The sequence below is a fragment of the Salvelinus fontinalis genome, chromosome 12 (assembly GCF_029448725.1).
Source record: "Salvelinus fontinalis isolate EN_2023a chromosome 12, ASM2944872v1, whole genome shotgun sequence".
In the NCBI taxonomy this organism is placed as follows: domain Eukaryota; kingdom Metazoa; phylum Chordata; class Actinopteri; order Salmoniformes; family Salmonidae; genus Salvelinus; species Salvelinus fontinalis.
In genome coordinates this window covers 10588502-10615443 of record NC_074676.1, presented here as the reverse complement: position 1 = coordinate 10615443, position 26942 = coordinate 10588502, and the positions used below count along the sequence as shown (strand labels likewise).

General features: G+C 41.3%; 1 protein-coding gene across 1 annotated transcript in view; it reads right to left on the bottom strand.

The window, feature by feature from the left end:
- The window catches only part of LOC129866770 (liprin-beta-2-like), a 124310-nt gene extending 98180 nt beyond the window's left edge, over window positions 1–26130 (bottom strand). Inside the window, exon 1 of the mRNA XM_055939632.1 lies at window positions 25641–26130. The gene's annotated coding sequence lies outside the window, so the exon portion shown is untranslated. The remainder of the gene's footprint in view (window positions 1–25640) is intronic.
- Window positions 26131–26942: the final 812 nt, after the last annotated feature.

The window sequence follows — 26942 nt, the reverse complement described above, 5'->3', positions numbered from 1 at the left end:
TGCCCACAAATTTTCTATAGGACTGAGGTCAGGTCTTTGTGATGGCCACTCCAATACCTTGACTTTCTTGTCCTTAAGCCATTTTGCCACAACTTTGGAAGTATGCTTGGGGTCATTTTCCATTTGGAAGACCCATTTGCGACCAAGCTTTAACTTCCTGACTGATGTCTTGAGATGTTGCTTCAATATATCCACATAATTTTCCATCCTCGTGATGCCATCTATTTTGTGAAGTGCACCAGTCCCTCCTGCAGCAAATCACCCCCACAACATGATGCTGCCACCCCCGTGCTTCACGGTTGGGATGGTGTTCTTCGGCTAGCAAGCCTCTCCCTTTTTCCTCCAAACATAACGATGGTCATTATGGCCAAACAGTTATATTTTTGTTTAATCAGACCAGAAGACATTTCTCCAAAAAGTAAGATCTTTGTCCCCATGTGCAGTTGCAAACCGTAGTCTGGCATTTTTATGGCGGTTTTGGAGCAGTGTCTTCTTCATTCCTGAGCGGCCTTTCAGGTTATGTCGATATAGGACTCGTTTTACTGTGGATATAGATACTTTTGTACCTTTTTCCTCCATTATCTTCACAACGTCCTTTGCTGTTGTTCTGGGATTGATTTGCACTTTTCGCTCCAAAGTATGTTCATCTCTAGGAGACAGAACACGTCTCCTTCCTGAGCGGTATGACGGCTGCATGGTCCCATGGTGTTTATACTTGCGTACTATTGTTTGTACAGATGAACGTGGTACCTTCAGGCGTTTGGAAATTGCTCCCAAGGATGAACCAGACTTGTAGAGGTCTACAATTGTTTTTGAGTTCTTGGCTGATTTCTTTAGATTTTCCCATGATGTCAAGCAAAGAGGCACAGAATTTGAAGGTAGGCCTTGAAATATATTCACATGTACACCTCCAATTGACTCAAATTATGTCAATTAAACTATCAGAAGCTTCTAAAGCCATGACATAATTTTCTGGAATTTTCCAAGCTGTTTAAAGGCACAGTCAATTTAGTGTATGTAAACGTCTGACCCACTGGAATTGTGAAACAGTGAATTATAAGTGAAATAATCTGTCAGTACACAATCAAATCAAATCAAAGTGTATTTGCCATGTGCGCCGAATACAACAGGTGTTGACCTTACAGTGAAATGCTTACTTACAGGCTCTAACCAATAGTGCAAAAAAGGTATTAGGTGAACAATAGGTAGGTAAAGAAATAAAACAACAGTAAAAAGACAGGCTTTATACAGTAGCGAGGCTATAAAAGTAGCGAGGCTACATACAGACACCGGTTAGTCAGGCTGATTGAGGTAGTATGTACATGTAGATATGGTTAAAGTGACTACGCATATATGATGAACAGAGAGTAGCAGTAGCGTAAAAGAGGGGTTGGCGGGTGGTGGGTGGGACACAATGCAGATAGCCCGGTTAGCCAATGTTCTGGAACACTGGTTGGTCGGCCCAATTGAGGTAGTATGTACATCAATGTATAGTTAAAGTGAGAAGACATATATGATAAACAGAGAGTAGCAGCAGTGTAAAAAGAGGGGTTGGGGGGGGCATAATGCAAATAGTCCGGGTAGCCATTTGATTACCTGTTCAGGAGTCTTATGGCTTGGGGGTAAAAACTGTTGAGAAGCCTTTTTGTCCTAGACTTGGCACTCCGGCACCGCTTGCCATCCGGTAGTAGAGAGAACAGTCTATGACTGGGATGGCTGGGGTCTTTGAAAAATTTTCCAACAACGCCTGGTGTAGAGGTCCTGGATGGCAGGCAGCTTAGCCCCAGTGACATGCTGGCCCGTACGCACTACCCTATGTAGTGCTTTGCGGTCAGAGGCCGAGCAATTGCCGTAGCAGGCAGTGATGCAACCAGTCAGGATGCTCTCGATGTTGCAGCTGTAGAACCTTTTGAGGATCTCAGGACCCATGCCAAATCTTTTTAGTTTCCTGAGGGGGAATAGGCTTTGTTGTGCCCTCTTCACGACTGTCTTGGTGTGTTTGGACAATTCTAGTTTTTTGTTGATGTGGACACCATGGAACATGAAGCACTCAACATGCTCCACTACAGCCCCGTCGATGAGAATGGGGGCGTACTCTGTCCTCCTTTTCCTGTAGTCCACAATCATCTCCTTAGTCTTGGTTACGTTGAGGGAGAGGTTGTTATTCTGGCACCACCCGGCCAGGTCTCTGACCTCCTCCCTATAGGCTGTCTCGTTGTTGTCGGTGATCAGGCCTACCACTGTGGTGTCGTTTGCAAACTTAATGATGGTGTTGGAGTCGTGCCTGGCCATGCAGTCGTAGGTTAACAGGGAGTACAGGAGGGGACTGAGCACGCACCCCTGCGGAGCTCCAGTGTTGAGGATCAGCGTGGCAGATGTTGCTACCTACCCTCACCACCTGGGGGTGGCCCGTCAGGAAGTCCAGGATCCAGTTGCAGAGGGACGTGTTTAGTCCCAGGATCCTGAGCTTAGTGATGAGCTTTGAGGGTACTATGCTGTTGAACGCTGAGCTGTAGTCAATGAATAGCATTCTCACATAAGTGTTCCTTTTGTCCAGGTGGGAAAGGGCAGTGTGGAGTGCAATAGAGATTGCATCATCTGTGGATCTGTTTGGGCGGTATGCAAATTTAAGTGGGTCTATGGTTTCTGGGATAATGGTGTTGATGTGAGCAGTTACCAACCTTTCAAAGCACTTCATGGCTACGGATGTGAGTGCTATGGGTCTGTAGTCATTTAGGCAGGTTGCCTTTGTGTTCTTGGGCACAGGGACTATGGTTGTCTGCTTGAAACATGTTGGTATTACTTGTGTCATGCACAAAGTAGATGTCCTAACTGACTTGCCAAAACTATAGTTTGATAACAAGAAATTTGTGGAGTGCTTGAAAAACAAGTTTTAATGACTCCATCATAAGTGTATGTAAACTTCCAACTTCAACTGTATATTTCTACCGAGACACACTTTTAAATGGATAGGCGTTGGCTCAATGACTGAAAGTCTATGGGAACAGCTAGCATATCATTGCGCTAACTCTGTTAGCCATTGTTAGGGCTGTCTCTCTCCTCATCCTCGGACGAGGAGAGGAGAGAAGGATCATCAGACCAAAATGCAGCATTCGGGAAATAAGCCATCTTTTATTATTAACGACGGCAACACGAAACAAAACACTTTCAAATATACAAAACAAGAAAACGACGTTGACGAAACCTGAACATAAACTTACATAACTAAACGTAAACTCACGGACAGGAAACAGACGACATCAAAATAAACGAACAGCCAAACAGTCCCGTATGGTACATACATTCGACGACACAGGAGACAATCACCCACAAACAAACAGTGAGAACACCCTACCTAAATATGACTCTTAATTAGAGGAGAACGCAAAACACCTGCCTCCAATTAAGAGCCATACCAGGCAACCAAAACCAACATAGAAACAGATAACATAGACTGCCCACCCAAAACACATGCCCTGACCATAAACACATACAAAAACAACATAAAACAGGTCAGGACCGTTACAGCCATGCAACCCCTCCACCCCCACCCTTGCCTCCACTGCTGAAAATAACCAGGTTTGTTTTCAACACAGTTCAAAAGGGATCCGAGTAAAGCGTGACTGATAATTTGATTGTTGTGCCAAGAAAAACATCAACCTATGATGAGTTCCAATTATCAAAGTCAATAGAAATATCTTGAACAGGGCTTTAAATTCTTAAGTATTTCATTCCCACAAACTAAATCCATACTATCATATGACAGAATGGAAACATATCTATTATTATTCAAGAAATCTTCTCTGGAAAAAGTATAGATGTGACCATTGACTGTGAGGCGTTGGCGAAACCCAGGCATAGGCCTCTGAGACAAAAGGCAACTGTAGACGTCGGACAGGCAGGCAGGGAGAAGCAGGCAGCTCGTTGAAAGGAGCCAGGCGTCAACAGTGTTAATTATGTGGCTGTTCAGATTTAGCTGGACACGGCTGAGGGTGATGGCTCCATTTATTCAGAGCCTCTGTAGTGACAGCTCCTCTGTGTAACAGCAGCACAGTGGGCAGCAGACAGTAGAATTCTAATAACTGGCCTGATTATACAAACCCAATTAAAGCCTGCAGTTAAAGGCCATGAGGACATCAGGGCTCCCTGGTACTGCAAACCACTAATGGACAGGCCAGAGAGAATAATGCAGTCTACTGCCCCTATATTCAACTGGCACAGTGGGCAGCAGACATGGGGTCAAAAGGGTCCGCGGGTCCCGAAAAAAAATACAAATAAACATATATACAGTATCAGTCAAAAGTTTGGACACAAACTTTTTTTACTATTTTCTACATTGTAGAAAAATAGTGAATACATCAAAACTATGAAATAACACATATGGAATCATGTAGTAGCCAAAAAAGTGTTAAACAAATCAAATATATTTTAGATACTTCAAAATAGCCACCCTGTAACGGTTTTCTTCTTCTTCTGATAAGGAGTAAGAAGGATCGGACCAAAATGCAGCGTGGTAAGTGTCCATGTTACTTTAATATAACAGAACACCAAAAAATACAAAAATAACTGAGTGAATGATAAAGAAAACCGAAACAGTCCTGAATGGTGAAACAAACACAAAAGAGGAAATAACTACCCACAAACACAGGTGGAACAGGCTACCTAAGTATGATTCTCAATCAAAGACAACGATTGACAGCTGCCTCTGATTGGGAACCATACTAGGCCAAACACAGAAATACAACACATAGAACACAACATAGAAAATAGAACATAGAATGCCCACCCCAACTCACGCCCTGACCAAACCAAAATAAAGACATAAAAAAGGAACTAAGGTCAGAACGTGACACACCCTTTGCCTTGATGACAGCTTTGCACACTCTTGGCATTCTCTCAACCAGCTTCACCTGGAATGCTTTTCCAACAGTCTTGAAGAAGTTCCCACATATGCTGAGTACTTGTTGGCTGCTTTACCATCACTCTGCGGTCCAACTCATCCCAAAACCATCTCAATTTGGTTGAGGTCGGGTAATTGTGGAGGCTAGGTCATCTGATGCAGCACTCCATCACTCTCCTTCTTGGTCAAATAGCCCTTACACAGCCTGGAGGTATGTTGGGTCATTGTTCTGTTGAAAAACAAATGATAGTCCCACTAAGCGAAAACCAGATGGAATGGCATATTGCTGTAGAATGCTGTGGTAGCCATGTTGGTTAAGTGTGCCTTGAATTCTAAATAAATCACAGACAGTGTCACCAGAAAAGCACTCCCACACCACCACACCTCCTGCTCCATGCTTCACCATTGGAAACCACACATGCAGAGATCATCCGTTCACCTACTCTGCATCTCACAAAGAAACCAAATGACAGATTTCCACCGGTCTAATGTCCATTGCTCGTGTTTTTTGGCCCAAGCAATTCTCTTCTTATTGCTGTCCTTTAGTAGTGGTTTCTTTTCTGCAATTTCAGCAAAGTCTCCTCTGAACAGTTGATGTTGAGATGTGTCTGTTACTTGAGCTCTGTGAGGTGCAATCTGAGGAGCAGTTAAATGCCGATTTCTGATGCTGGTAACTCTAATGAACTTATCCTCTGCAGCAGAGGCAACTCTTGGTCTTGCTTTCCTGTGGCGGTCCTCATGAGAGCCAGTTTCATCATAGCGCTTTGATGGTTTTTGCGTCTGCACTTGAAGAAACTTTCAAAATTCTTGAAATTTTCCGGATTGACTGACCTTCATGTCTTAAAGTAATCATGGCCTGTTGTTTTTACTCAGTTGGGCTTCGACCCCTGGTACCGTATAAACGTGCATACGACATGGAAAAATGCATAGAATTGCAGAAAATGCGCTTTAAAATAGCAACAAAAAAATCTCTGCCCCATGCAAAAGTTGTAGAATTGCAGGAAATTACCTTTAAAACTGAAAAATGTTCTCTCCGCCAACAAGAGGGGTGTGAACAGTTTGGGGTTGCAAGTTGGGGGTTTGTTACTACGCCGATAAAAAAATATTATCCATCGGACCTCTGCCACCTAGGAAATTTGTGTTACCGAACTTTCTCAAAAAGTACTTGAGTACCCCTGGTCTACTGTCTGCTACTGTACAATCTAATGTATGTCTTGAAGACACAGCCTTGGTAGAGCTTAAATGAAATCAAATGACATTTTATTTGTCACATGCTTCATAAACAACAGGTGTAGATTAAAGGCCAAGACAAACGAAACGCGAACGAGCGAACAAGCGTGTACTTGCTGGAAATAGAATACACGGTAGTGAATGACAGAAAACAGACGTGCTGCGAGTGTCAACGGCGTCAAAAGCATAATGCGCTTCAAATTAGAAAATAAGTCTATTTTTCTTGCGTCTACATGAAGCAATGCTTGTTCGCATTTAATTTCATTTGTCCTTCAAAATTCAAAAGGAACTCGCACATCCAAGCAATCTTTTTTGCAGGTGCATGGTAACAGTTGAATAACATTTGATAAAAGAAGAAACCCGCAGCCTGCTCTTGATAGTATCACTGCTCTTTAATCAGCTTTACGTATCGGCCTCACAGCCTTCGTCAGAGCTTTTGTGGGTTTTCTAAATTAGCACCCTCTAGGTCTACATAAGGGTGGATATGGGAGAACCTTCCAGAAGGACAACCATCTCTGTAGCACTCCACCAATCAGGCCTTTATGGCAGAGTGGCCAGACAGAAGCCACTCCTCAGTAAAAGGTACATGACAGCCTTCTTGGAGTTTGCCAAAAGGCACCTAAATACTCTCAGACCATGAGTAACAAGATCTGATGAAACCAAGATTAAACTCTTTGGCCTGAATGCCAAGCGTCACGTCTGGAGGAAACCTGGCACCATCCCTACGGTGAAGCATGGTGGTGGCATCATCATGCTGTGGGGATGGTTTTCAGAGGCAGGGACTGGGAGACTAATCAGGATCGAGGGAAAGATGAACGGAGAAAAGTACAGAGAGATCCTTGATGAAACCTGCTCCAGAGCGCTCAGGACCTCCGACTGGGGGCGAAGGTTCACCTTCCAACAGGACATAAACCAAAAGCACACAGCCAAGACAACGCAGGAGTGGCTTCGGGACAAGTCTCTGAATGTCCTTGAGTGGCTCAGCCAGAGCCCGGACTTGAACCCGATCGAACATCTCTGGAGAGACCTGAAAATAGCTGTGCAGCAACGCTCCCAATCCAACCTGACAGAGAATGGGAGAAATGGGAGAAACTCCCCAAATAGTTGTGACAAGATTGTACCCAAGAAGACTTGAGGCTATAATCGCTGCCAAAGGTGCTTCAACAAAGTACTGAGTAAAGCGTCTGAATAATTATGTAAATGTGATATTTACGTTTTTTCCACCCTGCACTGTGAATGTTTACACAGTGTGTTCAACAAAGACATGAAAAAGTATAATTGTTTGTGAATCCTTGGATTTAATGACTGGTTGACCCTCCTTTTTGCAGCAATAACCTCAACCAAACATTTTCTGTGGTTACGGATCAGACCTGCACAACGGTCAGGAGGAATTTTGGACCATTCCTCTTTACAAAACTGTATCAGTTCAGCAATATTCTTGGGATGTCTGGTGTGAACCGCTCTCTTGAGGTCATGCCACAGCATCTCAATCAGGTTGAGGTCAGGACTATGACTGGGCCACTCCAGAAGGCGTATTTTCTTCTGTTGAAGCCATTTTGTTGTTGATTTACTTCTGTGTTTTTTGTCGTTGTCTTGTTGCATCACCTAACTTCTGTTGAGCTTCAATTGGCGGACAGATAGCCTTACATTCTCCTGCAAAATGTCTTGATAAACTTGGGAATTAATTTTTTTGGCGATGATAGCAAGCTTTCCAGGCCCTGAGGCAGTAAAGCAGCCCCAAACCATGATGCTCCCTCCACCATACTTTACAGTTGGGATGAGGTTTTGATGTTGGTGTGCTGTGCCTTTTATTTCTCCACGCATAGTGTTGTGTGTTCCTTCCAAACTACTCAACTGTAGTTTCATCTGTCCACAGAAAATTTAGCCAGTAGCGCTTTAGAACATCCAGGTGCTCTTTTGTGAACTTCAGACGTGCAGCAATGTATTTTTTGGACAGCAGTGGCTTCTTCAGTGGTGTCCTCCCATGAACACCATTCTTGTTTAGTGTTTTATGTATCGTAGATTCGCTAACAGAGATGTTAGCATGTTCCAGAGATTTCTGTAAGTCTTCAGCTGACACTCTAGGATTCTTCTTAACCTCATTGAGCATTCTGCGCTGTGCTCTTGCAGTCATCTTTGCAGGACGGCCACTCCTAGCAAGAGTAGCAACAGTGCTGAACTTTCTCCATTTATAGACAATTTCTCTTACCGTGGACTGATGAACATCAAAGCTTTTAGAGATACTTTTGTAAATATTTCCAGCTTTATGCAAGTCAACAATTCTTCATCTTAGGTATTTTAAGATCTATTTTGTTCAAGGCATGGTTCACATCAGGCAATGCTTCTTGTGAATAGCAAACTCAAAATTTTGTGAGTGTTTTTTATAGGACAGGGCAGCTCTAACCAACATGTTCAATCTCGTCTCATTGATTGGACTCAAGGTTAGCTGACTCCTGCCTCCAATTAGATTTTGGAGAAGTCATTAGCCTAGGGGTTCACATACTTTTTCCAACCTACACTGGGAAAGTTTAAATGATGTATTCAATATATAATTCAATAATTTGTGTGTCATTAGTGTCTGTCTATTGTTGTGACATAGATGAAGATCAGATCACATCTTATGAAGAAATCCAGGTAATTCCAAAGGGTTCACATACTTTTTCTTGCCACTGCTAAAAAGCAAAACCCTAGACACTGTCGTGCGTGAAAAGCCCAGGAGAACAGCCATTTCTAAGATACTGCAACCAGCTCGCCTGACACCGACGAACATACAGTAGGTCACCCGTTTTGCCCATTCTAACATTCAATCAAACAGTAACGGAATGCATCGATGCCTGTCTCCCTGCTTTATATAGCAAGCTACGGCCACATGACTCACTATCTGTAGGATCTAACCCTTTTCGTGAACTGCATGGTGGAACTAATAAACTGGCCACTGAGTGTATAACACAGCAATAAGACCTATCAATAACCTGACAGCACCTAGACCCAAAGCCTTCTATTTAGCCCCAGTCTCACCAGTCGGCTATCACAGGCATTCTTCCCACAGAGAAGAGGAGTACGCTGAGACTGTTTGAAGAGGATAACATTAGCCAGCAGTTCCGGACAGTGCAGCCTTGCAGTCTCTCATAATATTGTTCCATGGGTCAGCACCTTTCTCTGCCACGAGGTGTATTCTCCATTCAAACACCTGCACATGCTGCTAGCTGGATAAGCCATTGACTCGACAAAGAGTGAGATCCAGCCCAGTGCCATCAAAGGACATTTATGTAAAAAATCCGACATTTTAGCAGTGGCTAAATTTCAAAATGCAGAAAAGAGCAGGTTCAGAACAATGTTTAGCTGTCTGGGGAAGGTATAAAGGACTTTCAACTACTCCAAAGAACACATCAAACGCTGCATAACCTTGAGGTTCCGTGCTGAGCCAAACTGAGCTGCTGGTGCATTTTTGTGGTGTGCCCAAAAACTCTGAAGGTTAAAACGACAAACCTCCCCTATCCTGAAGCGCATCATCCCCCTAAACAAACTCTGAATCAGAGCTGGTTTGGATAAACATACATTACCCTACCATACACAACCTCTTTTAACTTCTCTGAGGTCAAGTTACATCTGTAGCCTAATACAATCATATTGGTTGTATGCTGTTGAAAATTATCACATCTGGGCTCAACAAAAACCACTTATCAAGAATACGATATAAAGATTTGACCATCTCTTGCCGCTGTTTTAAAAAATGTGTGAACTGTAACACTATAACTTCCTAAAATATATCTTAATAGGTTCTTGGCCTGGACGAACAAATATACAAATTCATTGCACGTGTGCATAGTCCGCACATCCCCAAACCGTTGTTTCTCCTAGGTTTATTCTGTCCTGCTGCTCGGTCAGTGACTTGCATAAGTGCATTTCTGAGCCACCCACAGTTTGGAGAGTCACCAAGCAGCTCCTCTATCAGTAAAATGAGTAGTGACATCAGAAAACATCACATGCCGAACAGTGTCCTAAGTACATTACAGACATCCAAATCTGTATCTGGTTTCTGCAGATCATCCATTTGAAGAACTCTGATAAGCAATGTATGGGACATGCTTCAAAAGGCTGAACACTTTCCTCTAAGAGGCAAAAATCAACATTCCTACAAGGGAGAAGGGCTGAACCTCTAAATAGTTCTTTGCATTTTCCATGACTTTGCCTAATGCAAACAAACAAAAAAAAAATCGCCAGATTATTTTCTGTTGATTTTCCCTCCAGTCCTATCGAAGCACTATAAAAAGCAGCATTTTTGAGCTCCCAGTTTGAAAAAAGAAAGCAGGGTTTAATGCTGGTCAGATCCTCATGGCCCTCTCTCTGTTCCCTCCCTGGTACGGTTTGCTGATGTAATTAAAGTGTTGTCTTGAGGCGGTCCTTCACGCTGGCCAAGAAATACTGTAGCCTTGTGAGTGTGTTTAGAGTCCTGTTCGCAACAAGGCACCCCCCCCCCCACACACACACACAAAAAAATGTCCATGAACTTTCTGTCCTGAATAGAAAGTGTTATGCTTGGGGAAAATCCTACACAACACATTCTTCATATTTTCAAGAATGGTGGTGGCTGCATCATGTTATGGGTATGCTTTTTATCTGCAAGGACTAGGGAGTTTTTTGGGATAAAAAGAAACAGAATACAGCTATAAGCACAGGCAAAATCCTAGAGGAAAACCTGGTTCAGTCTGCTTTCCAACACACACTGGGAGACAAATTCACCTTTCAGCAGGACAACAACCTAAAACACAAGGCCAATTCTACACTGGAGTTTCTTACCAAGAATGAAATTGAATGTTCCTGAGTGGCCTAGTTATATACTGAACAAAAATATAAACGTAACATTAAACAATTTCAAAATTTTACTGAGTTACAGTTCATTTACAGTCAATTGAAATAAATGCATTGGGCCCTAATCTATGGATTTCACATGACTGGGAATACAGATATGCATATGTTGGTCACAGATACCTCTAAAATTTGGTAGTGGCGTGGATCAGAAAACCAGTCAGTATCTGGTGTGACCATCATTTGCCTCATGCAGCGCGACACATCTCCTTCGCATAGAGTTGATCAGGCTGTTGATTGTGGCCTGTGGAATGTTGTCCCACTCTTCTTCAATGGCTGTGCGAAGTTGATGGATATTGGCAGGAACTGGAACATGCTGTCGTACACATTGATCCACTGCATCCCAAACATGCTCAATGGGTGACATGTCTGGTGAGTATGCAGGCCATGGAAGAACTGGGAAATGGTCAGCTTCCAGGATTTGTGTAGATCCTTGCAACATCAGGCTGTGCATTATCTTGCTGAAACATGAGGATGGAGGCGGATGAATTGCACAACAGTGGACCTCAGGATCTCATCACGGTATCTCTGTGAATTCAATTTGCCATCAATAAAATATGATTGTGTTCATTGTCTGTAGCTTATACCTGGCCATACCATAATCCCACCGCCACCATGTGGCACTGTTCAGTGTTGACAATAGAAAACCGCTCTCCTACAAAACGCCATACATGTTGTCTGTGGTTCTGAGGCAAGTTGGACGTATTGCTAAATTCTCTAAAACGACGTTTTAGGCAGCTTATGGTAGAGGAGTTAACATTCAATACTCTGGCAACAGTCAGGATGCCAATTGCATGCTCCCTCAAAACTTGAGACATCTGTGGCATTGTGTTGTGTGACAAAACTGCACATTTTAGAGTGGCCTTTTATTGTCCCCAGCACAAGGTATTGCTATGCTTGGTTTTAAATCAAATCAAATCAAGTGAAATTGAATTGAACTTTTTTTTATAAAAACGATGTTTATAGGCACAAAAAGCACATCTCTCGTTCCATGTGCATTTGGCACTGTACGTCACGGCTGGATAGGCTGCGCTTCCGTTGTCAAAATCCATGCCACAACCAACCGTGTTACCGCTAAAACCAACTTTTAGTTGGTCTTAAATATCCACACCAGCTCTGCCTGAAATTGGCACTTTGGCGCACATTTAAGGACACACCTCAGATATTGCCACCACTGACACCTCAGCGCAAGTGAGTAAATTGACAATCCTGGCGTTAGGGTTTGAAAACGGAAGAGTGCCGGTTTTAACAGGTCGAAATTGCAAACAAGCGTGCATTTGATAATTGCGCTGGCTTCTCGCCAGCCCCACTAGTTACCACAGGAATAAAGACATCGCACCTTTATCTGTAGGAGGAACGCTCAGATCTTATGACACCAACGGCTGGGCCTAAGAAGTGGTCCTTCTGCTTTGAGCAGAATTGTCTGAGCAACCTGCACTTCTGTGAAGTCGGTTGAATATTGATTTTACTGTTTCCCTCATTGACTCTGGCCTGTTTGGATTAATAGAGCCAGCTGCTGCTGAAGCCCAGAGAGAGAAAGAGAGAAAACTGGAGGCCTGGCTGTCACAAACACAAATATAAGAGGCTGAGCAGGAAACAGGAAGAAGCAGGAAGAATTTAGACCACAAAGGCAGAAGAGATGAACAGAAGATTCATTATATATGTTACAGTGTTCTTGAAATAAGATTTATATTGGAAAAACATCCCGCGCCTTAAAAGTACGCCTTGGAGAACATAAATCCACTATTGGACGTCAAGATATCACCTCGCCAGTTGCGAGACACTTCATTGAACAAAATAATTATTTTAATGAATTGTGTCGCATCGGGATTGAAAAAGATCATCCACCACGTAGGAGGTGATTACGACAACAAATTACTCCACAGAGAAGCCATGTGGATATATACATTTAATTCTGTATCTCCACACGGTTTAAACGAAGAATTAGATTTCACCCCCTTCCTATAAGCCACATTTAGACTGTTATACAAAAACACTGTCCTTATCAGATTTTGCATATCCGTTGTTCTTTACAATTGCTGTTTTGAATTCAAATAAAATTGTACCTACACAATGAAGAAGGCTTTAAAGCCGAAACGTTTGTGTACGCTATCCCTGATGCAGTGAAAATAATTTTTAAAAATTGAATAATGAAGTAAGCTTTATGCAAAAAAAAATTGAGTCCGAACCCATTACACCTTTTTGTTTGAGGATTTTCCCTTGTCTGACCTTTACCAACACTTCTTCACATGCTAAATCATGCTCACAGAAAAGTAGGTCATCTTCACCCTTTAAAATGTGTAAATATCAAATCTAGATTATTAGTTTACAGTCAATTACATGGAAAAAGAAAAGTCCTCACATATTTGGCAATGCCTACAATTCACACATCACAACTCTTAAGAAGACAGAAAAGACTGCTATGTGGTACTCTTGCTTTGCATGTCAACAGAAGCATGCATCCTCAGCAGATTTATTACAAGCCAGGAGGCATGAATATTCAATGATCAAATCTCTAACAGCAGCCTACAGAAACTCTCCCTAAAGGTGATGATTGAAACATTCATTAACTAATAACTAACCAACTAAATAACTAAGCTCTCGGTTAACTGATATGTTTTCAAAACGTGGGAAACCCTGCTGTAACCTTGGGTTTTCTTTACTCAGTCAGCCTTATATTTAGCCCCTCCACCTCTCCCCTCGCTGACGAAGCTTCGTTAGCGCTCTAAAATGTCAACATCAGGCGGCCCCGAGTGTAATCGTCCTGGCAGTGGATGTTACGTGGCCCTGTCATACTCATATCAGCGATCAAGCACAATCATGACAGAGGATGTCAAGCAAACATGAGATCTCAGCCACCTCACAACTGCATTGCTCCTTTCAGTGGCAGATAAAGCTACCTCCAACACTATAAAATGAAGTCAAGAAAACTCAGTAGCCATAAACACTACCTCATTGGTACCATACACGTAAGAGAACCTGGGAGAGTATGTGTGGACCAGGTTTTTACATGTTTCAGGTTTTACTAGCTCAGGAAAGTAAAAATCACATGGTTTGCATACTACAATCGTTTTAAATGTTTTATTTAAAGATGCACTATGCAGAAATCGCTCCGCCATTTTCCTGGTTCTGCCGTTCTAATGGATTGCCTAAGTTCAGTTTATGTGACAAAATAAACAAGTAAAGTGTAGAGAATCAGTGTACCATCTAAACCGCTGTGAAATATATTTTTCATAACCAAAAATATTGAATTTTAAGCTATTTGAAGCTGGTGTAAAAAAAAAAAAGGTAAAAGACACAAAAACAAAACTTAAGAACAGGAAGCATAGAAATAGCGCACATAGAACAGATCTACCGCTTCTTTGACTTGCTTCTAATGAGAATTATTGGTTGGGCTGTACAACATGCAAAAAGGTAGGGAGCTTGGGTCTAGAAACGACTGGAGGGATTAAACTAGCAAAAGAGTGGGTGGGATGTACAGTAAATTAACATCCTATGCCTCAAACGTGAAAAAAACAACAGAAAGAAGGTTTATGAACATACCCGAACTTAGGCGCATACTTGGTTTTACCTGGATTAAGTACCAATTTCAGTTCAACAAAGGCTTTCTGCAAAGCAATGAAGGCAGATTGAAGCTCCGAAAAAGCCTGGTCAATCGTGGGGGCAATAGTATACACAACAGTGTCATCTGCATACAGGTGTATGTTACAATTTTTGCAGATAGACGAACATTGTTTTTAAGACAGCAAAAAGTACAGGACCTAAAATCGTTCTTTGTCGGACACCTTTCGTAATATCAAGGAAACCTGAATTAACACCATCAGAAAAAACACATTGTGTCCTTTCTGTCAAGTCATTTTCGAACCAATTACATGACGCCTGATTGCCTGCGGAAAAAGTCGACACTATAAAAAAAATAACATGATCACACTAAACATTCTCTATTTTGAAACACAAATATTTACCGTGCGTTTAAAACTTTGCGTTTCAAATCTCTCTCACCAACCTTCTGCCAACACAGCTTAATATATAAGCACCAAAGCCAGAGGCCCACTGACAGCTCCAACATCCTATCAGGGCCTCATTCTGCCACTTACATGTGTTCATGTGTTGTTGACAAAATGACACGTCGGAGGGGTCTAGCTGCCTGCAGGCCTTTAGTTTAAACAGCCTTCCATTTCAGCTGGTGGCTTGAGAGGTAGTCAACAAATCAGTAGTGGGAATCGACTCGTGTCTGTGGCGCTGAGCACCTGCGTGATCTCTTGCATAATAGACAAGGCATCATTGTTACAGTGCTGGCAGAGGGCCCAACACATAGCATTGAACCTTTTTGGAACAATAACAAAAAAATCGACAGCAACTCATTCAAAATGGCTGATAGACAAGACTCCTATATACAGTGCATGACTCCTGTTGCACAGAACAGAGTAAAGTCACATGGTTTCAAGATCTTAACCTACAAGTCAGCTCAACCAGGACAAACCCTGTTCAAAAGACAGGATAACATTACACACTGTGCAAAGTGTGTCTTATAACCAGTGAGCAACATGGGCTCAGATGAAATCAGCACATCCAATGTGGGGCCATTGTTGGAGTGAGATATTTTGCTTTCAAATTCATACTGCATGTGCATGGCATGCAAACTGTATGGACGTGGAAATCAAACACAAAACAAAAGTCTATACCATAAGTATATCATGAAAGACAAGTATGAAGTCATAACAGTAGCTGCAGGCTGATATTACTCATCCTCACTGAGCCTTCCTGACCGGGGCTCTGGAGTTGGGTGAGGACAGGTGACCTGGACCGGGTTGACTTTTTGCCAGCTCACTGGACCACTCATCGTTCCGCTCACCTGGCAGCTGTGATGCGGGGAAGTGCAGGTTGAAGGAGAGGAGAAATGTCACCCACAAGCAGGTGAAATCTAGTGTGCCGAAAACATCAGACAAAAGGCTAGGAGGCAACTCAACTCAACTCCGGAAAGTCTAGCCAGTCTCACATCACAGGCTACAACATGGCCTTCCTCTCTCTTTTCTCAGTTGGCTCTCCAAATCCATCATACTTTGTTCTTTAAAAATCAACCAATCCTATAACCAGGTTCTGTAGGTTTACATATTACAACACGGTAGTGTCTGTCATCGTGCTGAAACACAAAGGAAATATTTCACAATGGTTCAGGCTGTAAAAAGAATGTAGTTACAGTTTAGTGGCATCCTTTAATCTCTGAGAAAGAATGAGATAGTGAGAGAGACTCTAAATTATTGACATAGATAAATGGGCCAAGTCAAACAGAACTTAGTGCAGTGTTTTCAAATCCACATTTTGTTAGAGCTCATCCGTCAGGCAGGACCCCATACTTCACTAAGATCTGGGCTGGGAGTGGAGCGGTGGTTGCTTTAGGGATCATATTCCTGGAGAACACCGGGATACCTGATTAGCTCAGGAACACAAACTGTAACTGGAAAACAACCAACCTGCATGAGAAAAAACATCAAACTGTCCCACAGCCTTTCCCTCCCACAATAACTCCCCACGCAACTCTTCCCTGCTCTGCTGAAGGCTTTGGCTTGATTGGCCTTGACAGGCGATGGTCATATAACTCTGTCAGATTAAAACAATGCTCACTTCATCCTCTCCATTTGGCTTCCGGCTGACTCTGGGCTGCCTGTTTATCATGGAGCAATTCTACGGTAACGGACTCAGATTTTCTACTTAAAAATGTATGCCAAAAGAAAAAACACTGAAATCAAAGTTTAACAAACCATACAACTCTATGCACAATGACTAATTTGAACAATTTACAGATAACATTTGACAAAAACACATTTACTGGAAGAACTGTGCAGAAGCAAAGTTTGATAACAGAATTTCGGTAAAGTCTCCCTTCATTTTTTTTTATGTGACCACGTTTTCTAAAAACTCTGAAATAAGATTCAACGATGTCTGCAGAAAGAGTGGGGTGTCGGCTATGACATGACATCTTGAAGAAAAAAAATGGGGTGATTGAACTACAGTACGTGACGTGGATTACCACTCAGTAACAGAATTGTTGTTATGGAATTTCATCATGATCTGTACTACACATAAATGCATGATTATGGATATGAATGTAATTCTCTACATGATGATGTATCCTAAATAGTACACAAAGGTGGAAATATGCAATATCCTCTGCATATGTGGGTATTATTCGACACACACAAGTGTGTAGAATAATATGGTTGGTCCGGACCAGACCAAATCTGAAACAATCAGACGTCTATGTTTCACGAGTTTGTACATTACAGTAGAGCAGTAGAGCTCAGTAGAGTACAGTACAGTACAGCACAGGCCAGTAGAGTTCAGTACAGTACAGTATAGTGCAGTACAATACAGTAAAGCATAGTTCAGTACAATACAGTACAGTAGAGTACAGTTCAGTACAGTATAATACAGTACACTGTAGTGTACTCAACCCTAGTGTGCTCTACTGTGTACTGTACTGAACTCTACTCTATTCTACTCTACTGTACAGTAAAATACAGGAATGTACTGCACTGAACTATACTCTGCTCAATTTTTTTTAACTTTACTGTACTGTTCTCTACTCTGCTCTACTGTACTGTACTGTGCTCTCTACACTTGTGAAAGACGTCATGGAAATCTCTGTTGGGACAAATCAAGGCTGGTCCGGACCGGACCAAAAACAATGTCTGTGGACAGTAAAATCAAGGACAGGGCGGACTGACCAAATTTCAACTACTTTTCAGGAGGAGGGGTTGTCCAGACTTTTTTCACACTTACTTTGACCACCAGATAACAGAAATAGAAAGAAAACAGTTATGGGTTGAACGTAACAATATGCCAGTGGAAGGGAAGACAAAGCAGGTGACCCAACTGTGGTTTGTGACTACTATGATTTCCCATAGAAGTCAATTGCAGTAAATCCGTTACAGATTTTTCTGAAATTCTGCTACCAATTACGTAACAGAATTTTGAGTATTAATCACTTAATAATTCATAAACAAAATAGATATTTTTACATGTTACTTCTGTGAACTTGCATTATTCTCCCTCCTCATAAGGGAGAGAAATGTGAAAATATCTTAAATATACAGTACATTCGGAAAGTAAACTTTTCCCAAATGTTGTTACATTAGAGCCGTATTCTAAAATGGATTGTATTACATTTTTTCCTCATCAATCTACACACAATAGCCCATAATGACGAAGCGAAAACAGGTTTTTAGCGATGTTAGCAAATCTATAAAACATAAAAATTCTTTATTTACATAAGTATTCAGACCCTTTGTTATGAGACTTGAAATTGAGCTCAAGTGCATCCTATTTCCGCATCCTGTTTTCATTGATCAACCTTGAGATGTTTTTACAACTTCATTGGAGTCCACCTGTGGTGAATGCAATTGATTGGACATGATTTGGGTTACAGTACAAGATCCCACAGTTGACAGTGCATGTTGACAGTGCATGAGCAACAACCAAGCCATGAGGTCGAAGGAACTGTCCGTAGGGTCGTGGTCTGGGAGGTTACTCTGACAGAGCTCCAGAGTTCCTCTGTGGAGATGGGAGAACCTTCATACATCATTCTTAAATTGAAGAAGTTTGGAACCAACAAGACTCTTCCTAGAGCTGGCCGCTCGGCCAAACTGATCAATCAGGGGAGAAGGGCTTTGGTCAGGGAGGTGACCAAGCACCCGATGGTCAGTCTAACAGAGCTCCAGAATTCATCTGTGGAGTTGGGAGAACCTTCCAGTAGGACAACCATCTCTGCATTACTCCACCAATCAGGCCTTTATGGTAGAGTGGCTATACGGAAACACTCCTCAGTAAAAGGCACATGACAGCCCGCTTTATTGCCAAAAAGCACCTAAAGGCCTCTCAGACCATGAGAAACAAGATTCTCCAGTCTGATTTAACCAAGATTGAGCTCTTTGGCCTGAATGGCAAGTGTCACGTCTGGTGGAAACCTGGCACCATCCCTACGTTGAAGCATGGTGGTGGCAGCATCATGCTGTGGGGATGTTTTTCAGTGGCAGGGACTGGGAGACTAGTCAGGATCGAGGGAAAGATGAACGGAGCAAAGTACAGAGAGATCCCTTGATGAAAACCTGCTCCAGAGCGCTCAGGACGTCAGACTATGGCGAAGGTTCACCTTCCAACAGGACAACAACCCTAAGCACACAACCAAGACAACACAGGAGTGGTTTCGGGACAAGTCTCTGAATGTCCTTGAGTGGCCCAAACAGAGCCTGGACGAACTGGATCGAACATCTCTGGAGAGACCTGAAAATAGCTGTGCAGTGACGCTCCCCATCCAACCTGACAGAGCTTGAGAGGATCTGCAGAGAATGGGAGAAACTCCCCAAATATAGGTGTGCCAAGCTTGTAGCGTCATACCCAAGAAGACTCAAGGCCGTAATAGCTGCCAAAGGTGCTTCAACAAAGTACTGAGTAAAGGGTCTGAATACTTATGTAAATGTAATATACGTTTTTTTTTATACATTTGGGGAAAAAAATCTAAAAACTTGTTTTTGCTTTTCATTATGGGGTATTTGTGTAGATTGGTGAGAAAAAATATAAAATGTAGTACCTTTTAGAATAAGGCTGTAACTTAACAAAATGTGGAAAAAGTCAAGGGGTCTGAATACTTTCCGAATGCACTGTATGTGGGGTTTTGGTAATGGAATTTAAAAGGACAGGGCAATGTTTCTTAAACCTACACAAGGCAAATAATAATAATAATAATAAGTATTGATATTAGTTGTCAGGGGTCTTTAGTCCAACAATATTGTGTTTTGATGTATGTTTTATTCCTTTAAAGACTTTTCTGGTAGATGTTTTATAAGATCCCTTCTCCATATCTTTGACCAGAAAACAAATCCTTTGCTTATTCCTTGTATTCGGTATAGAAAAAGGTAAAACATTTATATATGCCTTAATTTCTCCAAAATATAGACTCTTTAACTTTCATTTGCAACCAGATTTGACATGCCCCTATGAGATTCACATGATGGTGCTCATGGGTCCTTTTAGATGGAAATTACCCTATTCACTGTCCATCGTTTTGTATATTTTTCAAAGAGTATGCAACACCAATAGAAACTCTCAAGCTCTATCGATCGGTATATACATTCAGTCTTAATCTGCCTCCTAATCAGCGATTCGATCATCTCTAACAAATCTAACCAATCAATGTTGGCATTCTAGAAATCGTAGACTCATCATGGGAGAAGAAACGTCCGTTATGCAAAAGAGCGATGTGGATGGGTAGCTAGGCATCCTCTTACATGGAAATGACCCATGGAGCAATAAACTTTTTGTCAAGCAGGGAAAGAGTTAATGGCCTGGTGGAGGTGGCTCACCTATGTCTCCTGAATTCTCATTACAGTTAAAGGGGTAGCACACAGGTTGAAGAATGTCACTGGTGGAACCCAGGATCAATAACTTAGGTAATATATATTTTAGTTACAAAATGAGTCATTTCAACAAAGCTTGGATGTTCATTTGTTTACTGTACAGAACATATACAGGCATAGCAGTCCAAATACCCTAAACATAAAATCCTGCTTATTAAAAAAAAAAAATCCAGTCATCCTGTGGGGGAAGTTGCTAAACAATCGCAATATCTGTTGCATTTGGCCTGGGTCCTGGGATGGAATGCCATCTCAAAGGCATACAATCACATTCTGTTTCCTATGGGCTGGGGAGCAGGACAAAGCAGAGCTGAGGACAAATCATGTGCTTTATCCATTTTGTCTGAGCACATGATCCTCGGAGCACAACCCCGCTGCCTGCCGCCCAACACACTCATTACCGAGGGAAATGTACACCCTGGAGCTGTGGGATCACTAACGTGTTGTCTTGACTTTTTCCAGGTATATGAGTTTATGAGATAAGTGAGTTTAAAAGAAATATGTAATAACACAGCAGATCCCCATCACAGGCTTTTCTTTATCTTAGGTATCTTCACCACCTCAAAACAGAGGTGTCCAGCACCATCCATAGCCAACCCAGGGGTCTGTCCATGAGTATCTTTCACTGAGTGAACTCTGGTAGAACCTTCCTTAAAGGCCCAGTGCAGTAAATGTATTTCCATACTATTAGGTTGAAATAATACAGTAAAATTTGAGCCTGTTTTAGTGGGATTGAGTTGTGGCCTTCCATGGTGACATCACCACGTTGTAAATGAGTAAATAGACCAATAACAAAGTGACTTACAAAATAGCCAAGATCCTGCAACCTTGGAGAGGTAAATACCTGTCTATTTATGGAAAGATTGCACCGATTAACTTCTTAGTCATATCTCAGTTCACAAATCATATAAGCAAAACATATTTCACTTAATCTGGGAAGCTAAACCAGACAAGATAAATCATGCCTATCTATATAATGAATATGAATTGGGTGAGTTGAGATTATCAAAAGCACTAAACCTCTCTAAAAGCATCACTTATTCAAAAGTTTTATTTGAACCCTAAATGGTTCTCAAGTAGATTACTAAGAAAAGCTCATCCGTTGTTTAAAAATTGCCTTTTTGCCTTTGTGCAGATTGCCATGTCTCATTTGCGATTCATTCAAAGTATCTCTCTTTTTCAAACAAGCATTGCGGAGCTAGCTACAATTTCAGTTTCACCCCCCTGAAAAGATTGAACAAATATTACAACAAATATTATGTCTGAACTCAAATGTGCTGGTTGATAAAAGACCTGTATTTAAGGGAAAGATGTTTGAAAAGGGTATTTTGTTTTTAAATTATATTGTAAATTGGAATGGCAGAGATGTCTTTCATGAAGTTATCTGAATTGTATGGGAAGGTCTGCTCAATCCAAGATTACAACCAATTGATTACAGCATTACCCCAAACATGGAGGAGGCAGGTGGAAGCGGGAGGAAGTAGGGAACTAGTCTGTCTGCCCAATATAAAGAATCAAAGGAATAAAAATAGCATAAATAGGTATACCAGTAAATAAAGTATATCAGTTTCATTTGAGGACCAGGATGTTGACAGCTGTGCCATACAGATTGCAAAATAGTTGGTACAGGGTGTATGAGTTGATATATAAAACAACGCAAGATGCAAGACTTTGTGCTTTTCAGCTAAAATTATTATATAGAATTTTTGCAACCAACAAAATGTTGAATATTTGGGGCATACAATCATCGCAGCTCTGCAGATTTTGTTGTGTGGATACAGAAGCAATAGACCATTTATTTTGGTATTGTCCGCAGGTAGCCTGCTTCTGGTCTCAGGTTCAGGAATGGCTGAAAATGCATAACATTGATCTAAAATGTACCCTAGAAATAGTACTGTTGGGAGATCTGGAGAGATCTGGTCAGTCAATTACTAATATACTAATACTCATAGTAAAAGTATTTATCTTCAACTTGCAATCTGTAGATTCTATTCGATTAGATAGATTCAAATTGTATGTTAAACATCACGGCATAGTTGAAAGATATATGGTGCGTAGAAATCCGAAGAGGGTGGCCAGCAGAGATAGGTGGGAGGGGCTGAGGGGAGCTGAGGGTTGGGATGTGGAATTGGAGACAAGTGGGAGTGGAGTTGCTGGATGGGGGATAGAATGACGGTCAAAGATAAAAGTAATACATAAATAAATAATTAAGTCAATATAAAACATAACAAAAAGTTACAGCTAATGCCTGTTTGCCTGAGGCTGATGTCGTGCAGGTGTTTGTACGCATGCATATACACACACTCTCATTCAAATGCACACATGTGCACATAATGTACACAGACACACACACACACACACACACATGTCAATAGTGCCATACATGCACTCAAACATTTTCAGTTGGCCTTGCTGTTATGATTTTTGTTGTCCTTGGTGTCCTTTGTTTTTTGCATTGTTGTCTGTTTTTTCTTTGTCTTTCTCTTTTTTTCTCTTTGTTCATTTTGTTGGTTGTTGGTACATTGGGGACGGGGGCTTGAGGGGGGTCTTGGATGGTTGAAGGGCAGCTCTTGGGGAACTGTGGGGGGGGTCTTGGAGGGCTAGTGGCCTGGCGGTTGGGAGCTTGGGCCGGTGGATGATGGATCGCTGGTTTGGGTCCCCGTTTTTTTGACCTTGTGGGAGATCTGTCGACGTGCCTTTGAGCAGGGCGTTGACCCTGGTTCCTTCTGTGTGTCGCTCCGGATGGGAGTCTGTTAGATGACTAATGTGATGTCGTTGTTGAGTGGCTTCATTGCAAGTATATTGTATGTTTTAAATATTCAATAATAAAAAATACTTACAAACCGCTCTGCCAATAACGGCTAATTTTCCGTTTTCCCCTCCCTACTCAGACCACTCCCAGACAGTCCTAGCAAAATTCATGCCTGAGAAATGTCCCTTTGCTAAGAACCTATTTTTGTTTCTTTAATTGAAAAAAATCACAGTAAGGTACTTAATTGTTACGCAGAAATAATTTGATATTGACATTTGAAAAAAAGGCTTCATTGAACATTTAAAGGAGACATAAACAGAGCAGCAATAACCGCTTTTCTCTGCTAGAAGTATGAAAATAAAAAATAAAATATATATATAACTTGATTATGTGGTGCTAAATCAACACGAAAGAAGTAAAGAAATGTTATTCCCTCGGATTTGTCAAGTCTTCCTGGGAGTAGTAAGCTCTCTCCTCTCTCTGACATCCAGTATCTGACTAAAGATGTAGATGACTGACAGAGCCATAGCTGTGTGAGTTGACATAATAATTATCCAAACGTAAGGTTGGAGGAGGACTACTCCCACTGGTATTAAACACACTCTTTGATCATCAGAATATAGTGTCCTGATCTGCTGCTATGGTTATGGGCAATTCCACAATAACTGAACAAAAAACACATTTATTTGAAGAACAGTGCAGATGCAAAGTTTGGTAAGAGAATGACGGCACAAACAGCACAAAACATCATTTTGTTACTAAACTTGGCATCCGCACTGTTCTTCAAGCAAACGCGTTTAAAAAAAAAGTTTTCAGTGGAAATGATTAAAAGAAGTCTTGTGCTTAGAGTTGTATCATTTGTTTAACTTTGCAATCATTGGTTTTTGTTTGACATACATTTTAAAGTGTCTCAGTGTCACTCCGTTTACCATGGAATTGCCCTTAGGTATCATCTTCCTCATTCTATGACTTAGTGCAGGACATAAGCTTATACTGCACATGCAAACTCTCTTTTGCATACTGTTCGCATGTTGGAAGAATTCGTTTTTCTTCATTTGAAATTTCATTCCAAATTGATAATACAATCTGAGACAGACCATGGTTTCACCATGCATCAAATTAGTTGTTGATCAATCAAGGGTATCTTCAACAGAATGTAACAGGCAATCTCTGTGATAACAACAGCATTGTGAATTATTTAGGAGGCCAAAGAACCACTGGTGTTTAGGGGAATTCTAGTCAAATTCATGCGACCTGTGCCACTTCCGATGAGCATGGCAACAGAATACATTATATCCTAGGAGCAAGACCCCTACAACTCTGTGTCCATATTCAAGACACTCAAGTATTTTCTGGTCTAGGAATCATCTTCGCTGTTTGATGACAACACACACAGCTGGGTGTACTGCAGCCTTGATATTCAGAAATGACCATATCATTCACAGCAAGAAATATTTAGCTGCTTGTCATGTAGTCCATAATGGATAGTCTGCGATTACACTCTGGTGTGTGGGGCTGCAATGTCATTTAACACAACATAGGCTTCTATAGCATACTGAAAACAACAAAATTGCATTTCATCAACAGAAGCCACACCAAACAAACCAATGTAAATGGGGAATTGCTTTTGTGTGGATCAAATGTATTTGCTCCTCTTAATTCTTACACCTTTAAACATCAAAAAGCAACTGCAAGTTAAAGTGGAAATCACAGGTTGAAACAATAACAAAGTGTGCTCCCTGCTTCTGTTTTGGTAAAACGCTGAGCAATGGGGTTGAAGACATGTAACCACTCTCAAATGCATAGACAGAGCTATGGATGCAAGGACTGACCATCCATGATATCAACATTATAGTTTGAACCATGTTTTGAGGCTATATAGTGCTTGTTACGTTTACTTTGTTTACAAACATTGGCGTAAAACAAGCTTATATTTTGGGTTATGATATGGTATAACAGTTGAACTAAGCTCATAACTTCATTATTTAAGTTATATTCTTAAATAATCATTGGGTACATATCACTCATTTATAAATCCAAAAATAAATGTAGCAACAGCAGATTACAATTTTAAACAAAGTGAGGGAAAAAACGACTTATTTATTTGAATAACGCTACAGTACATGCAAAGTGCTATACGACGCTACAGCAGCCTATGGACTGCTGAGAAACAGTGGTGAAACCTACAGAACAGTACGTGTCATGTTCAGACAGGTTTTATTCTCTAGTCTGTGTGACCTTCCCAGCGCTCATTCACAGGTGGACACCCACAGGTATGTGCCGTATGTAAATCGGTATATTGAACATTAACTGAAAAAATCTGTATAGAACTGGCAAAATAGGATTTATTGGCAAAGTCGACGTACATTAGGCAATATGTAGACTTTGAATCGATCTACTTCTGTTTATGACTACCTGCGAATGGGATAGAAATTATAAACTATATGAAAACAAGTGTGTCTCTGGCATTACTTACTATATGCTGGACTTCGGGAGACTTGCTCTCCAACGCGAATTCTTCCCCTGCACCCGTTGAAAATACTATTTGAACCACTTTAGATTAAAAATGTCATGGACACGGACAGTGGTATCTTTTCCGATAGGATGCTCCGCGCCTTGCCCGACTATGCATTCCGGGTGCCATTAGTGCGTTCATCGTAAAGCCGCTCCACCAATCATCTGTCATGGTATTCCAGGGGCGTGCCATCCCATCAAACTACACAGTCCACGTGCTCTAGCCTACCGTTTCCCCCTAGTCGATTATCATGTAATAATAAGGAAATCCCCTTGACCACACACGAAAATTGGGGGAAAAGCAACATTCTTTCATATTGCAACCAATCGTAAGAGCCAACTTCGTTGCCGATTTATTGTTATACAGAAATAACAAATCCTGCCGAAAAGCTGCTGTGTTGTCCAATGTGCATGTAACCAGGTCAAAAATCCAGACCATCGGGTTCGCAACGCTCTCGCGTACATAGAACCTGCGAGAAGTGCTGTGGCTTCAGGATTTCCGTACTCCTAGTAGCAGAATAGATGGTACAATCGTGGATAATTAAAATAAAATAAGAGTCCCACTGCAAAGACATGCTAAACTTTGTGAATATCGATTTTTTTTGCACTCTAGTGCGGTAAAACAGTTTTTCACAGTATTGCAACCATATTTGAAAAAATGTATCGATAATTTTACCTATTTTATTTTTTATATTGTATTATTTATACCAGCGTTTCTTTTGAAAGTTTACACAAATACTGGTATGTTGAAAGCTATGGTGTAGGTAGACTATATTTGAAAAAATACAAATATGTGTTTGGAATTACTTAATAGAGCCTGCAAAACTTAAATGGGTCTCTTGTGCTGGGCTATGGGTTTAATACAGAATACTGGTGATTCCTTACTCCACCCACTCCATTCACTGCAGTGTAATACACAGTATATGGGATACTCATTGACAGAGAGTCAGCTACCATCCTCAGTAGCTTTCCATTTAAGTCGTCAATGCGAGGTTTGTCCTTATTGATCGATAACAACAATGTGTCCACCTCTACCACACTAACTCGACAAAATTCAAACTTACAAAGCTTTTCTATTATTATTTGTTTTTAATATGCAAGAATGCGATGGCTCACTGTTTGTTGTTGGCCTAAGTTTGCCTAAATTTGCCCACTTTGCCAATTAAGTAATCATTCAAATAATTGGCAACATGAAATGGTTTTGTGATGAATAAGCCATCTGATTCGATGAAAGATTGAGTTGAATGTGTCTTTCTGCCCTTAA